Below are 16,734 nucleotides of genomic sequence, written 5' to 3'. Positions count from 1 at the left end.
AAAGGAATTTTCACCTCTGGAAAGTTAACACCGTTTTAATCCCAGGTAAGATTTCCTGCGTTTGCCATGAACTACCTGAGAGGGTTTTTTGGCTATGAACAAGAGAGACCTCCATGATTACTTCATGTCAGCTTGAGTGCAAACCCCAGGAAATATGTCACAGAAGCTAAAAACATCAGTTTTTCAGAAGTGACACCATTTTATTACATGTAATCTCTGCTTAATTAGTTGGTCTCTGTGCTACCATTGACACAAATATAAAACAGTCCGCCTGTTTAAATTTCACTGTTGTTGACACAAGTGGGAAGGGTATTCTGAGTCCGGGTTTCTAATGAGGATTTGTCTTAGGCCAGCTAAAGTGGACCTGGATTTCATTTCTCTGGTTTGTTTCAACAGTTGTCTCCATTACATGCTATAATTCCTGCATGTAGCCCTTTCAACCTGGCATAAGGACAATAGGTAATTCAAATATCTATATTGTCCCTGCACCCTATAATGGTATTACAATGACAATTTTATTACTCTCATAAAATTTTTGCAACTTCCCCACAGCACATTGTAATTTCACCAATGGTTGTAAAAGGTCTTAAATTATATTTGTACAAAATTGAGATGAATGGGTTTTAGTATTAATGCATTTCTCATTGTGTAATAGGAATTTTTTCCCCTTTCCTTTTGCCAAGTGTAGAGAAAAAGCAACTCCGTTCAAGTATTTGTCAACTCCCATTAGAAACATTTAATACTAATAAAATTTATGGATTTAGTTTCCAAAGGATACTGCCAGCGAAGTTCATGATTACTAAATCAGTACTTAAATACAACCATTGTTCACCTTATAAATTTATATATGTTGTTTGACATATATAAAGTGCAGCTTTGGAGGCTGAGTCAGCAGTGGAGGAGCTTTTTGTTTAATTCAAACTTATAAAATAGAAGACAACTTATTACCAGCAAAGCAGCAACAATATGGAAAATGTTCCAGAGACGTTTCCTAGGAGTGCTGGGCAAAACATGTTCTGAACCAATGAGCAAGTGGAGCTTGCTCTGTTCCTCTAGGCTTAACAGTGCAAATTAATTTTCAGGCTATCAGAGCAAGAGGTTTTTTATAACGTTTGCAGTGCCTAAGTAAGGGTAAAGTAGTGAGGTGCAAAGTACTGGAGTCCTTGCAGACATTGAGTTTGAAGTTTCAGCCTGTCTGATCAGTTATCTGTATAAAAGTCTTGTCAAATTGAATGTGCAGCAAAGTCCTAAGCAGTGAAGTGCGAAGGTACAGTTTGAGTTGGCCAGAGTCCATGCAGCTGTGATGAAAAAGAAGGGGGAAAAAAAGATGGCATCAAGGGAGGGGTAAATTCTGCTCTTGACATCTTCAGCTCTGAAAAAATATTGCTGTGGGGGAGAAGAAGAAAGATGAACATCTTGATTTTTATTACACATAAATGCAGCCCTGTTTCAGAAGCAAGGGTCTGAAAATAAGTTTCTGTTCATGTGCTAGATTTGCTTGTCCTTTTCAGTCTTTGCTGGAGTCTCTAAGTTCAGGCAAATCCACCTGCAAGGCACTAATGAATTTATCATTCAAAACAGAGTCAAAGAAAACTGACTCAAGTAGACAGACTTTAACAGAAAAGGAATTGGCTCAGGCAGGACAGGAGATAACTAAAAATACAGGGAGAGCAGAGCCAGTCTTATTTGCAAGACAATCTTCTGCAGACTTTTGTGTTTTCAATTTTGACTACATTTATTCAGCTGGCTGCAGCTTTTTATTTTTGGATGTTTTTCTTTTTCATTATTTTTATTTTGGATAATAACTCCAACTTCTTTGGCTAGGACACTTTTTTTTTTTTTTTTTTTTTTTTTTTTTTTTTTTGTTCTGCATATGAGAAGGAAAATAATTGATGCTATAACTCCCTGAGGCTTACTGAGTGCCTGGGAGAAAAACGGCAACAGCATTTCATCTGCAAAAATGTTGCTTGAATAAAAACAAAAAAAAAAAATGAGGCCACATGTTTGGAGCAAATGCGCTTTAACTAATGGATCCCAGCATATTATTAACTCACAGTAACTCATAAATATGACAAGTGATTTTTTTGTTTGTTTGTTTTACACCAGTGCCTAATTAAAGCCAAACAGTGAACTATCATCCAACACTGAGCCAGTGTCCCCAAGCGGTGCTTATCTCCTGAAGGATTGTCTGCAAGAGTGAGCCTGGGCAGGGGAAAAGGGTGGTAGAAGTGAGCTGTGAACACGAGGAAACGTTACAGCAGTGCCCTTCTACACAGCATGGAGCACAGAGCATCGCCCATCACCAGTACTGGGGTTGGGACCCACAAAAATAAGGTGCGTAGTGTTAGGAGGGGGAAAGGGAAGGCCTGGAGAGGCAGTTAGAGAAGGAAAAATTCGTGACAAATTAGTTTGTATTTTCTGTTTTCATTTCTCACATGCGGAAGGAAATGCTCTGTGTTTTCTTAAGGAAGTGCAAATTTCTCCACTTCATCCATTTTAAATCCTCGCCCTTAGGCCTTTTGTACTGAAGCATAAAGTTTGGAGGCCTTAAATGGTCATAACGTTTCCCTGTAGACTTTGGCCTCAGAAACCCACTAACAATTCTGGAGGGCTAAAAAGGAAAACCATTTTACAGCAATTTGGCAACATCCATTTATAGGGGTGTTCATATGGAGCATCAATTTATTCTCATGGTTTCTTTACCATATTTGATGAAATATAAGATGCAATTGGAACAAGCGGCTAAAGAAAAAGGGCCATAAACTTTGAAATGGTGTTGTAAAGCACACAGTGTGTTAAAACGTGAAATAAGTTACAGACTTAAAAGAATTTACAATGGCTTGCTCATATAATAGTAATACAATAGGCTTGCAAGTTGCAGATGTTTTCTGGTAAATCTGGTATTTTAATACACATTCTCCTTCAGAGAAACTGTGAGATTTGGATCTGGATAATAATAACTCAGTGACATTGGAAAGCGGAGTTGAAGGAAAACTAGTAAAAGGGGGAGGGGGAGAAATTGAACCAAAATAGAAAGCTCAGCAATCGTCCACCTCAGCGATACTCCAATTTACTTCTGCATGGAAAAGGTGTCAAGTTTGCAAGTCAGTCAAATGGTCAAATTGTCAAATTCCTTCGGCTTTCCCCAGCTTGCTCAGTGGCCCTCATCCTGCAGGTGGGAAATGTGCTTCCCTGGCCTGCCCACCTCCTGGCATGAATGCAGTGGGAAGGAGAGAGCAGGGTGTAGAGAAGGCAGACCCCAGCCCCTTCTCTAGCACACGCTCCTCTCCTGCACATGTCCCATTCACAGTGCAGGTCCAGCACTACCAAAGCCTGTTACAAGCTGCCAGAGGCAAACTACCAGCTCCAGAGGCAATTCACAAACCCACACAACTCCTTCTGCTGAAGCCACTGTGATTTTTGCTTGTATTCGGGGTCTTTGGTGAAAACATCACCATGGTCTTACACTATATATGACAGTATAGCTATAGTGATTTAAATTTAAACATACAGAGCTGTGGAGTGAAGATAAAAATAGCAGTCTCATTGCCACCTGTCCTAAGCCAGCCTCATGGACCAGCCCTGATGCTATTACCACTTGGGTGCAGCTGGGACCTTTACAACTACACGCCCAGGAGAATCAACCCCAGTGCTAAGTGCTGGAGGTCATCTGCAACCTGCCAAGGAGTACCTCAGACTGAGGATAGGGTGGGTTTACAACTGGCAGTGGTTGTAGGAGAGCTTATGTGTCAGTATCCTTTTCCCAGCAATGCCATTTTAGAGCAGAAAGGTGATATTTGGCTAATGATTGCCTTAGAAAACTGGACTCGGACCAGTGTTTGTGTAAGATAAGCTGGTGGAGAGAAGGCTGTGCAGCAAAGCCACCCTCAGAAACCACAAGGTTCATTTGCTTTGTCTCGGGGCTGTATTTTCTGTCATTCACTGGGAGTGTGGTGCAAACCTTGTGTATGTCTGTCCGTCCATCTGTCCACCCCTCTGCTCCCTCCCTTGGGTCTTTTCCAGATGGGAGCAGAGAGCACGTTCCTCCACCATGCCAGTACACAAAAAGCTGAAGGTCTCCTTCCCACTGGCCAAAAATGCAGTGGTGTCTATTGTAATATGTAGGCAGCCAAGTGCAGCTTTCAGCCCAAGCACCATCACCTCTGTGGCCTCTCCTTCACACAGGAGCTGCATCCGTGTGAAGAGTTCCCACCTCAGTGCTCTCCTCTCTGCCTTTGTCAGTGTATGTCCTGCACGCTAGAGTTCAAGCTCTCTGAAACAGGGAATGTTGCACTTCTGGGCGTACTTACTCTTCTCGTTAACCAAATGAGGACATACTGTTTTGTTTTTGTTTTTTTCTAAAGAAATAAACAAACAACAACATACCCAGTGCTTCGTTCTTTGCTAACATTTCAGAATTTGTCATCAGTTCCTCCCTCTCTTTTAGTCTGTGTGTAGCGCAGACGTAATTCATGTTGTGCAACATGGATGATTCAAAGCAAGAGATCAAAAGGGAGAGGAGTGTTGTACCTATTTTTCAGATGGGAAGCTGAGGCAGGCAGGCTCCTTCCACCCCAGCTGTAGCAGCTCCTTGCCCACATTTCCTCTGCCATCAGTACAGAGGTGATTCCTCTCACCCCATCCTCCTTTGGTAACAGTGTGAGCTTCCAACATGCTCAGGTCAGCTCTCACCCTGTGACGCGGGATGGTTGGACATGATGGTCTTAAGGGTCTTCTCCAACCTAAGTGATTCCATGATTCCATGACAAGAACTCTGCCCCTGTGACTGTGCCCATCACAGAAGGGCCAGGAGAGGCATCTGGAAGCAAACTCTGGGCTCATCAGTGTCTTCCTTGGGGACAAAGCAACCTGCTGATGGAGAGAGGGAAGTCAGTGCCTCAGCCCCACCATCAGCCTGAAGGTCACCAGGCTTCTGTGGGCAGCTGCAGTCTGGGTTTTGGAGCAGCGGTGGATGGCCTCTTCCCTCTGAGCAATATTTGGTGCAGAATACTTGTTTCTGCAGAGAAGACAGTGCAAGGGAGCCTAAGGAACAGCTTCACATAATAGCCCTACTGAGTCTGTTTTCTTACAAAAGGAAACCCCTACATACTGGAACAAAACTACTTTTTCAAGTAGAAAAAAAAAAATACCGGATGCTGCTGAAATTAAACTGTGGAGAAAAACATCCCCCTTTATTTTCTTTGACCACATTGTTTTGCTTTTTAATAGACATTTGGAAATGTACTGTTTCAAGAGTGAGCATTCATATGAATCTGCTACCGGAAACAAATGTCACAGAAAATCTACCACAGGATTAGAGAAGTCAGGAAAAGGGAAATCAGTCAAGTCAATATTGATAGGGACAAATCTCTATTTAGCTTAGGTTTATGTCCCACAAAGAAGGGGAAGGGAGGAGTGAGTGCCAGGGAGGCACAGAGAGAGGGAACCTTCCTGCATGTACAGTCTGCCATAATGGGAATGGTTTCAAGGACTGCAGCTCCCATCCTGGATCTCAAAAGGGGGAGAAGGAAAAAAAGAATGTGATTCACAAGCATTCCCTCACAAATACTCAGAAAGGCAGCAGCCCACTGGAGATACGTCGTGCGTGTGTTAAGTAACCTCTGCCACCTAGCAGCCTTGCAAATGCCCTTTGGCCATGGGCTTAGGGAGAGGTTGGGATGACAGCAGGATCCTCAGACACCAGAGTGGTGTGAGCCTTAGTGCCTCAAGACTGCTCCTGATTTACACCGCTGGAATGGGATGAGAATCAGACGTTGCATTTAAGCCCACAGCATCAGCATTATATGTACTGTGTGTACACTCTGCTTTTCACACTCTGTCTATAATCTGATTCAAGCACATGTGCGCTGTATTCAACAGAGACCTATTTTTTCCCCCGTATAGTTCAGGCCTGAGGTCACCTACAATATGAGACAATGCCAGTACAATATTTCTTTGTATCAGACTTGCCAAAACACCACAACTCTCCACTGTGTTTAAAAAAAAAAGAAAAAAAAAAATAAAGAAACCACAAGGAATTTTTATTTTCTACAATCCCAATCAGAAGGCAGAAGAAGCTGCCAAATTATATGATAGAAACTCCTACGCACAGAACCCAGTAGAGCTGTAAACTGAACTTCTGTAGCTTTTTAATTGTAAATCCAGATGCTTTTATCCGCAATCCTTTTCAATGACCTTTCACTTGAAAGTCAATTTGTCAGTCTAGTTACAGTGTCTGAAGAAATCATCAAAGCCACAACACCAAGTTGCTCTGAAGACGCTGTTCCCCACACAACTGCAAAGTCGCTACACTTGTTTCCTGAGCTGAGGCACTCACATCTCACTCCTGCCTGCAGGATCTCAGCACCCTCCTCGCCCAGTCCACGGCAGCAGCACAGATGCTTCTCCTTTATAATCTAAAAGGAGAAAAGAGAGCAAGAAGAAGGGCAGGAGAACAATCTGGAAGCAAAAAATGACAGCTCTTTCAGGTCCTTACTGCTGACCTCTGTGGATTGAACCCCCTTAGATGAATCTGGTCCTTTGTGCACTTTAATACCTTGGGTTCCTCTGAAGGCAAACACGGCTTGGGTGCAACAAAAATTATTAAATAACTGTTACAACAGAGAAGAATTTGGCCTCTGGCTACAGGGATGGGTGCACTGCATGGTTACGGGCGTTGTTCCCTCACCTCAGCTCCGATCCTGTACTCGCCATATAGGTGAGCACGGCAGCGCAGGGATGCTCGTATTAGCATGCAGACCCAGCCGCCTCAGCACTCGCTGGCAGAGAAACCACACTGGTTTCCATTTGGAAAAAGAATCCCAGAGCTCAAATATGTTTCCTTCACCTCTTGGGCCTGAAAAAAAAGTAGGCTTGAGAATTTCCTAAGCTCTGGCTTAGTTGTATTTCTGGTGCTTTCTAAGTTTGGATGAGCCAGAAATATGTGAAAGCAATATTTGGTGAGGGCTGGATGCTCTTGTTTGTTTTTGCGGCCAATACAGGACCTGCCAAGCTGTGAGGATATAAAAAAGAACAAGGAAAGTTGCATGCTGTGGGAGGGTGTTTTAATGTGTGGTTTTTAACATGGAGGAAATTTACATTTAAGTTTTGAAAAAAAGTTTCAGGCTGGTTCTAATTATCACCTAGGAGTTGCCTCCATCAATCCTAAGGGTGGTTATGCTCCCAAGTGTTGATTAATTTTACTGTTATTAATTCCTATTTATTTTAAGTGCTGACAATGTAATCAACCCAATGAAGAAAACAGAACTAAAACTTCTGCACTGCTGAGGTCACAGGCTACGGGAGAGGAATCAGCAAACAGATGATGCGAGTGGGCTGGAAGAAAGTGCTGATATTTTCAGAAGATATTTCTCTCTTCCCCTTTATAGCCAGCAATGGGGCGGGGGGTGGGAGGAAAGCACATAGAAGTTATGGGAGCTGCTGTTCGTGAGTCATGAGGAGAGAGGACTCGGGGGCACAGAGAAAGGAGCAGGAGACATGAAGAGCAAGCAAAGCTGGCTGGTGGTCATTAAATGAAGATGGTCAGAGGAAGACGAGTAAAAAATTAGAGGGACAACTCGTGCAGAGCTGCCGGGGTCAGGCGTCTGCGGTCAAGAGGACAGCAGTGGTTGAAGTTTGGAAAATACAGTCTGTGTCTTTGGACTGGCTAATTCTCTGGTTGTTAATGAAACTATTTAACATTGGATGGGAAAAAGGCCAGTGAAGATGACAGTCATCCCCAGAGATGCAAAAATCAATCAGGATAAACCTGGACCTGCCCACAGTTATCATCCAGCCCTTAAATGGAATAGAATGAAAAACTTCTTGGGTCTGGAAAATAAAAGGGAAGAAAAACTGGTTGAGTTTGGAAGCAGAAATACAGGAGTATCGTGAGGAAATCTGTTCCTCTATTACTGGCTCAGTCAAAAACAAGCAGTATCAGAAAGCTCATGAGAGAGTCTGTGTTTGTGTGATTCTAGTCTGAGTCCTACATGGAAAAAGGGTCAAAAGTTTATCCAAAGTTTAACCAGCATCTGAACTTTTCAGGGCTGAGCTGAACTGAACCTCTAACCCAAATCACTCTGCCAAACGTGATGCTATTCCAATCCACTTTTGCAGTTAACCCACTTCAGGCTCGGTTATTAGACTGCCTCCATCCTGCCTGTCCTTGCTTACTAACATGCATCTTTGGAGTTTCTACCACGGGTGTGCAGAAATTGAGGACAAGGTCATCATGAAAGACATTAAACCATGTCCTCCTCCCACTTGCTTTCCCTGTACTCTTTCTACTTGTCACCCTGGCATGCACATTAAACATTTTCGATTTCCTTTACGCTCAGGTACATGGATCAGCAGGGGAAATATGGGCTGCTGTGGCTGCTCCTTTCCCCACCAATCACCCTTCTTGCTGCTACATGTCTCCATGGGCACCCATGGTTCTCACTTATGGCTCTTCTGTGTTATATCACCAGAATAAGGAGACCAATAACTTCCACCTCTTGCACATGGCAGTTCAGCAGCACTTTAAAACAGCAGAACTATGTATCAGACCAGTGAGACCAGTCTAAGAAGTAAAGTAGGTTCTTCTTGTAAAAAAATCTCCATGTAGCTCTGTCAGCAAGAGGGACTAGAGGTAGCACAGTTACATCTGCCGGGGTGCTGCTTCTTCACAGCCATGAGCCACATAATCTGCAGCAAAAACCTGGCAGGGATCCACAGAGCCATGAGATTAAAAGGAGATCCTAGAAATGATCTAAACTGTGTGAAAGTACAGCCTGAGAAGAGGAGTCTGGGGCTGTATAGATTTAGGTTCCTGAACTCACCTAAGAATGTAATCCCTACATTAAGCCTGTAGATTGATGATCAATATCTTAAAAGTAGAGAGGCTCTGAAATTTATTCAGTTCAGATACTGGAAAAGTATTCCCCTGTAAAAAAAAAAAAAAAAAAAAAAAAAACCCTTCTGAGATTATCCCAGTCATTTGTGTTTCCCCAGCTTACTTTTCTGTTTCAATAGCAAGAAGAGATGAAACTTATAGAGAGACACCACTTCTCTTCTGTCAAATACTGCACATTCCAGAGTGCTTGCTCATGCTACATCCTTCCCTGTGGAGCTGCTGCCTGACTTTCCCAAAGATGATATTAATATCACAGACCATTATAATACAGTTATTTTCATGGAAGCCTGAGAGGAAGTCACGTGTCATTAATTGGTCCCTGGTGCCCATAAGGTCTCCATTTAGTTTGTTGTTTTTACTCACATAAGCAGCAATGAAGTGAAAAGCTAAGGAAGTAGCAGTGATTGTCTTAAATGAGTATTATTTTAGTACCTGTTTTGTAAATGAATCATTATTTCTCTTAATTGGATGAACATGTTTATTGGGCAGCGTGAGGACACACACATACACATTCTCCACCATCCCACAGAGTTTTCACTCCTCTGCATCTGCAAGGGCTGACCTAATGCCCTTGTGGCAGATATCCTAGCTCTGTGTCGGGAAGGAGTACAGTGCAGAAGCCATGCAGTCATCTGCCTTTGCCTATGTGCTTTTCTGAGAAACTCAAAACAGAAGCAATATACACACAGAGCCATCAGAAGGTTCTTTCTTCCCAAATACTTCTGCTCCTATCACCTGCCAATTCAAAGCAAATGCAGCTCTTCCAGTGGTGCTGTCTCCTATTAACCAGATGTGCCTGATTTTGAGATGACTAAAGCCAGGAGTGTCAAATTGTCCTGGCTGTAACCTTGTCAGTGTGTGTGTGTCTGTGTACAACACAGAGCAGGGCTCTCTGTTCAAGAGCAGAGCAGCACAGTAGGGGCAGAGCAGGACCCTGCAGCCAGAGGACAGCACTGAGAGTGCAAAGAGCTCAAGTCTTGTTTGTGACATGCGGCTTCTACAAGAATTAGCAAATTCCCTTCATGGTGATACCTGCTTTTTTGCAGTGCTCTTGGATGTGTTTAGGAAGAGCTCTTTTGTTAGAGTTGGTTAAAAATATATTTCTCGCAAACATATTTTTTTTTCAGTAGAAGGCTGTGCTTCAACAATTTTTGTGTGTTTTCTGCCAAGTCTTTTAACTTCTTATTGAAGAGTTAAAAATCCTCAAAACCAGAATGTTTTGGCTAAAAACAGCAACTCAATTCAGAAATGCTACAGTGGTACTCCATGGGAACGGCAACTGGGCTGCCTCATACTTGTGAAGGATGCAGACACCCCAGCCAAGCATGAGCTCCCAGTGTCTATCAGGGTGAGGACAGTCACAGTACACTGTGATGGCTCATGGAGACAGGAGAGCCACGCAGCTTAGAGGGAGTGCATGACAGCTGATGCCAGTCAGCCAGAAATGTGTTCAAACAGCCATTCATGCAAATGAATACCTGAGGCCACTAATCCCCACAAGGTGTCATAGCAGCATTTCCTAATTGAAACTTCCCTCTCTCTCTCTCTTCCCTCTCTCTCTCTCTCTCTCTCTCCCCTTCAGAAACCTTCAGGTTTGGGGCTATTTTTGAATGAAAATCCAGGCTTTCAATAATCAATGAAAAAGAAAACTTCTCTTTTTCCCTAAATTTCTTAGCCTACAGTCACTGTGAAAGAAAACTTCTGGAAGAGAGAATAAGACTGCATCTCTCTAAGCCACTGAATTTAAAAACTATCCTGATGTTTCTGAATATTGGTATTGTAAGAAGTACACAATGATGGACATTTTAGCAGGAGCACCAAACTTTTGCTCTTTTCACTTCAGCTGCTTCCAAAGCTTTTCTGTTGTCAAAATCTTCAGCTTCTCTCTTGCCCATCACAAAAAGGCTCCAGTCTCATTCTTGACAAAGCTTGCATACCACAATCAAGCACTCTCAGTACAAATCCTCTGAATAGTATCAAAAGCTGAGTAAGAGTAGTAGTAGCAATGCTATTAAATTATATCAGGGCCTCAGAAAACTTACAGATTATCTCTGCCCTCCCTTGCTTTCTCCCAGAGCTCTGACTGTTGGGTGACCAAAGAATACATTAGAAGCAAAAAGACCTCACAAAAGCAAAGGCTGAGTTTTTTATCTGAAATCAGCCATTTCAGTCCAATTCCATTCTATAAAGAAATGAAAGGCTTTTTTGTTTTTATTCCAAAGCTGAATGAAAACAATTTTTGAACTTCAACAGTTGTTGCAAAATGGAATTGTCATCTTGTGGACAGCACCACTGAGCATATGGTGTTACTGTCAAATAAATCTTGCTTAATATCAAAATGAATAACATTGCACTAATTGCATTCTTCAGTTATTTTTAACTCACTCAAGTCCTATCTTTTCTCATCTAAATAGAGCTTTCAGCAAATCTAGGAGTTTTGCAGCAGCATTTTCTACGCAATGTGTTTTGCTATGCAAGCTACCCATTTTGCTATGCCATTTGCTTTGCTTTGCAGAACCAGAACAGCAGGAGACAGTCAGTTTGTTTCCTCTTCCTGGAAGCATTGAACATCTTGCAAGAAAGCTTTTTCATCAAAATTGTACAAGTTATAGTTCATTTTTTGCTGGTCCAAGCGATCTGAATAATCTGGAGGAATAGTCTTATTTTTTCCTATGGGACTTAGTCACATCAAAGCAACCCCTCATTGTTAGCAAGCTTTCAGATATTTACTACTACTAATAAAAGACTCTTAAATATACAACAATTACTGCCCACCTGTGGCAGCTTGTGCTTCCACTTCTGAAAATTTCTTATCAATTCAAGGTTTATTTTTTATGTCTCTAGTCTAACCTCCAAAACTCATGACGTGCCTATAAGGTACAGCAGTGTAACTACCTCCATTACACACATGGGGAGCTGAGGTTCAGAGGTGTGAAAACTCACAGCCTCACATAATTTGGTGCATAGACCTCTAAGGTCTAACGAAGTTTGAGGAGCCAGACCAAGGGTGATCCTGAAGGTTCCTGAGAAAATCCAGAGAAAAATAAATAAAGAAGTGACATGGGGTTTCTCAAAACCCATCTCTGGTAAGGCAAAAACCCACATTAGGTCTGTATTCCTCATACAGGTCCTAAGTATGTCCAGATGTCAAGGAAGCTGAGGCTGATGCACTACACTTTTCCTCCAAATTTCTGTATTATTACAGGATAATTGTTTGGCAGTTTGTTTGGATTCAGTTTTATTTTGAAACTTTTTTGTTCTTTCTGAAATAGGAACTGCACTCATGCAGATCAGAGTGAACAAGTCATTTCAGCTCCCTTTGCCTCAGTTTCTCTTTCTGTAAAGAGAGAATGATGAAACTTATATAAATGTATTGGGTGCCTACAGACAGAAAAGAGCCTTTCAGTCAAGTTTTACCTGACATGACATGGTGGTATGGATTGCTTGGGTTTTTTTTTTCTTTGTGTCTGTGTTCTTGTCAAATGATAGAGGACAATCAGCGTTCATAAACTAGCATCACACTGTGAAGGGCCACATCTTCATCTGCTATTAACAGGCATAGCTCCACACATGAAGCTGTACCAATCAACCAGCTGAAGACTTATGGCTAGAGCAAGGAGCAAAGGCAGTCACAGCACTTCCCATGGTTTTATGCTGACTTGAGTTCCTTTTGTCCAACACTTGACAAGGAGATCAAACTACGAAGTAGACCAGAGGGCAAAGGGCAAAAGAATGATACTAATTCACAAACAGCCTCATAAAACTGTTCTTGTTGGCCTTTTAAAAAAGTTTTTACTGTCTGCCAAAATAACTACACATGGATGAGGTCACCATAAGCATTCGGCAAGCCTTGCTATGCAAGATCTGTTCACATTTTGCTTAAATCAATAGCGGGGGAAGTGCATGATCACATTCTGGCTATCTGGCCGCTGTCCATCTTTATTCTTATCAGGCAGTCACTAGAAGTGGACAAATTTGTGCTTCAGTCTTAACTTAATAGTGTCCATAGGTTAAAAAAATACATGTGATCCAGAGGTTGTTTCCATAAGATGCTGATTCCCAATTCAGCAAAGCACTTCAGGATGTGAAGTATACTTGGTTTCATTTGTCATTACCTGCTGTTTCTTACAGAGAGGGCCTAACTCACACACAGGAAAAGAACCTTCTGCACCACTGCGCATCAGGGTGCAAAGTATGCTCTTGATGCTTTCTTTTCCTTGCATAAATTATCTCATAAAGTAAATAAAAATGATTGTTGAGCATCACCTCCCTTCCTGTTTACAATGGGAAAAAAATCACTTTTCTCCCCACTGCTTTTTGAATTTCTTAAATACATTATTTGCATATCAGATTATTGTTCATTTCCAAGTCATATTTATTTTGAATGTATCTTAGATTTCCATTTGACTTTTGGCTTTTTTCATAACTTTCCTGTCCCATCTTTATTAAGCAAAGCTTAACTAACAGTTCATTCTTTTATTTTTTGTTTGTTGTTTGGTTTATTTTGGGTTGTGTTGGGTTGGGTTTTGTTTATTTGTTTGTTTGCTTGTTTTGCTAGCTAAAAAGAAAATTTAGATATTTATTTGTTTTGGCAAATGGTAAGGCATTTTTACACATAATTGTCTTTGGAGTTCTCTTTCATTCTTGCTAAATACATCGCTCCATTAAGCAATGAAGCCTGCTACCTCTGTACACCTCAAACACAATCATTTGTCACAAAGATTCATCTGTGAAGCAGGTATAATTTTATTGTGTTGCTTTTTTTACAGGACTAATGAGGATAGTTTCATGAAGTTGTTTGTAAATTAGCATCAATAACTTTCCCTTTGACCTCTGATCTCTCTGTCTGAGACCCTTGGCAAGAGCAGAACAAAATAAGTGCAACTGAATTACAAAGCCATGGGAAATTCTGTGCTTGACTTTGTTTTGCTCAGTAGCTGAAGGAAAAGGAGCAACTTCAGTGGTGGTGCTGAGCTTATTAATGTCAGTTGAAGATTAAAGGTTTTGATCAGATTAGATGGTTAGCATAGGTAGGCTCTGAAGTAAATAGACAAAACAGAACTGACTGAGCTCTTCAGAAACACCAGGCTGGTTAAACTGGGATGATCTGAGCTTCGGCTGCTCAGGTTTTGATGGGGGAACCCACTGGGAAAGCATCTAGCTTGAAGAGGACCAGAACTTAGCCTTGTTGAACCTCATACAGTTGGCCTCAGCCCATCAGTCCAACCTATCTAGATCCCTCTGCAGGGCCTTCCTACCCTTGAGCAGATCGACATTTGTGCCTAACTCAGTGTCATCAGCAAACTTACTGAGGGTGCACTTGATACAGTATACAGGATAGAAAAATCATTGTCATACAGAATGCAGGAGTGTAGTTTCATTTAAATATCCTGCCTTCTCCAGCCTGGTTGAGCCTATCTGCCAGGTTCAAAAGTGGTTGAGGGAAAGAACAAATTCGCACTCATACACACACACACGTGTATGCGTGCACACTCAAAGAACATGATTGCATAAGCTCCATTTCCTTAGGAAGTGAGACTAAAAATTAAATAAGTGTTTACATGAAACAGCAAAGCAAAGCAGTCAAGGCTTTGGAAGGGTTTCAGCCAGATCCTTGTCTTCTGTAAATCAGTATGGAGGGCAATGGAGCAGTACCAATTTAGGGCATCTGGCCCTTATTCTTGACTAGTCCATTGTATATCCAGTTTCTGCAAAATAAAAATGTCAGGTTTTTGAGACCAGGATCAAAGATGTGTTGGAAAGAAAGTGTGCTAGGGAATTGAAAACCCACAAGGGATAGACCATGAAGGCTAAATAATATTATTTTAAAGTAATGGCTACAACATTTTCAGGAAACTTGCTTTCCCTGGATACATCCCATTTTAAGGCATCACTGTTCAGTCTCATAAAGAAAGCTATTGCTGACAAAATAACCCCCAGTTCTTCTTGCTGTTTCAATTACTGCATTGATCAATTTGAAATGTCTGTTTTCTTGACATGCCCGTGAGTGTAAATGATCTGAAATGTGATACAGTGTTGCAAGATGATTTGAACCAGTCTGCATCTTTCTTCCTCTCTTCAGAAGGATGATGGTGAGCCAAAAAAAAGAAGAAAAAAAAAAAAAAAAGAAAAAAAGAAAAAAAAAAATCTGATTTAGGAAAGCACCTACAACAATTATGGTCTGTCTTTATTGAAAAAAAAAAAAAAAAAAAAAAAAAAAAAAAAACCTTCCTCTGACCACAGTTTATTAGTAAGCTTTTGTTCCTAAGTGATTACTCTAAAAGGACTTTGCAAGTTGCTGAATTTCAGTATATTTTTGTCTCTGTCCTACAGAAAAATATTGTCAGGCAGGAGACTGAGAGTGGTCCAAATTACATATGTTCTATGCTTCTAGGCAACTGGGACTTTCAACTGGGGTCTTCGTAATGAAATAAAATAAATAATGAAGCTTAAAGTGAAGTAAGATCCGTGATTTCTAGGGCACAAAAGCTAACTCTTTAGAAAAGAATAACATCTAAGATTACAAGAAAATACATTTGCAATATAGAATCAAGGAATCATAGAATGGGCTGGGTTGGAGGGGACCTTAAAGTTCATCTAGTTCCAATCCCTCTGCTAAGGGCAGTGAAACTTCCCACTAGACCAGGTTACTCAAAGCCCCATCCAACCTGGGGATGGTTGGGGAAATTGTGGATGTCTCCAACTTCCAGGGATGGGACATCCACAGCTTCTCTGGGAAACCTGTTTCAGTGCCTCACCACCCTCTGAGTGAAGAATATATCCTGCCTTATCCTTATATCTAATTTAAATCTACACTCTTTTAGTTTAAAGTCATTACTCCTTGTCCTATCACTACGTTCCCTGACAGAGTCCTTCTCCAGCTTTCTTGTGGCTCCCCTTTAGGTACTGGAAGGCTGGTATATGGTCTCCCTGGAGTCTTCTTTTCTTCAGGCTGAACGTGTTCATGGTACACTCCAGAAGAAATAGTTTAAAAAGCAAAAGATTTGTGCTTTTGGTCACCAGCTCCTGAAGTATATTGAGATGGGTAACTGTCTATTCCTTACTAAGTTGTTCATTAGCATTGACATCATACTACAATCTTTTAGAGAAACTCACTACCCAAAAGCAAGGACATCATATGGAAAATAAGGTATCTTTCCCTTAGTCAATGAAAACAAGAAATCTAAAATGAAAAACTCAAACAAAATGTGTTTTGTTGTGATCTTTGTCTTCATCCAATAAGCTGTCCCATGGTTTGAACTTTCAGCTCCCAGAACTTGCGCTCTATAGATGCCCTTGGGGATGTAAGGCCAAAATATCCTAAGTGCCTGAGACTTTAAACAAGAAATCAGGTATTTTTTGCGATACATGCATTTTCAGAGGTGGGAGGCCAGACACCAGACAGTAAAAGTAATCTGGATAGTGTGGAGATTGTCTGAGAAGGCATAAATTGTTCTACACAGGAGAACACAAACACATCATGTGTGTTGAACACATCTCCTCTAATACCAAAAAATAAAAATAAAAAATAAAAAAATAAAATCATGGGTCAAAAAGCAGGACATATGAAAATTATAACCTACTTTTGCTAGAGATTTTGGTTGTCCAGCAGTCTGAAGTCTTTTCTCGGACTGTTTGTTCCTTGTTTCTTTGTAGAAATTAAAATCATACCTACCTGGCCATATTTTCTTCGAAGAAGTGATACTTTCACAAATGAGAACCTGTAATTGGTTGATCACTGGTTATAATAATAAACAAACTCATCTCATTCCTTGCCCCAAACCCACATCAGATTCCAAGTGCTTCATGTTAAGTCCCTGCACACTGCTGGTTTTGCT

This window comes from Aythya fuligula, chromosome 3 (assembly GCF_009819795.1).
Source record: "Aythya fuligula isolate bAytFul2 chromosome 3, bAytFul2.pri, whole genome shotgun sequence".
NCBI classification, from domain to species: Eukaryota; Metazoa; Chordata; class Aves; order Anseriformes; family Anatidae; genus Aythya; species Aythya fuligula.
This window is presented reverse-complemented; position numbering follows the sequence as displayed.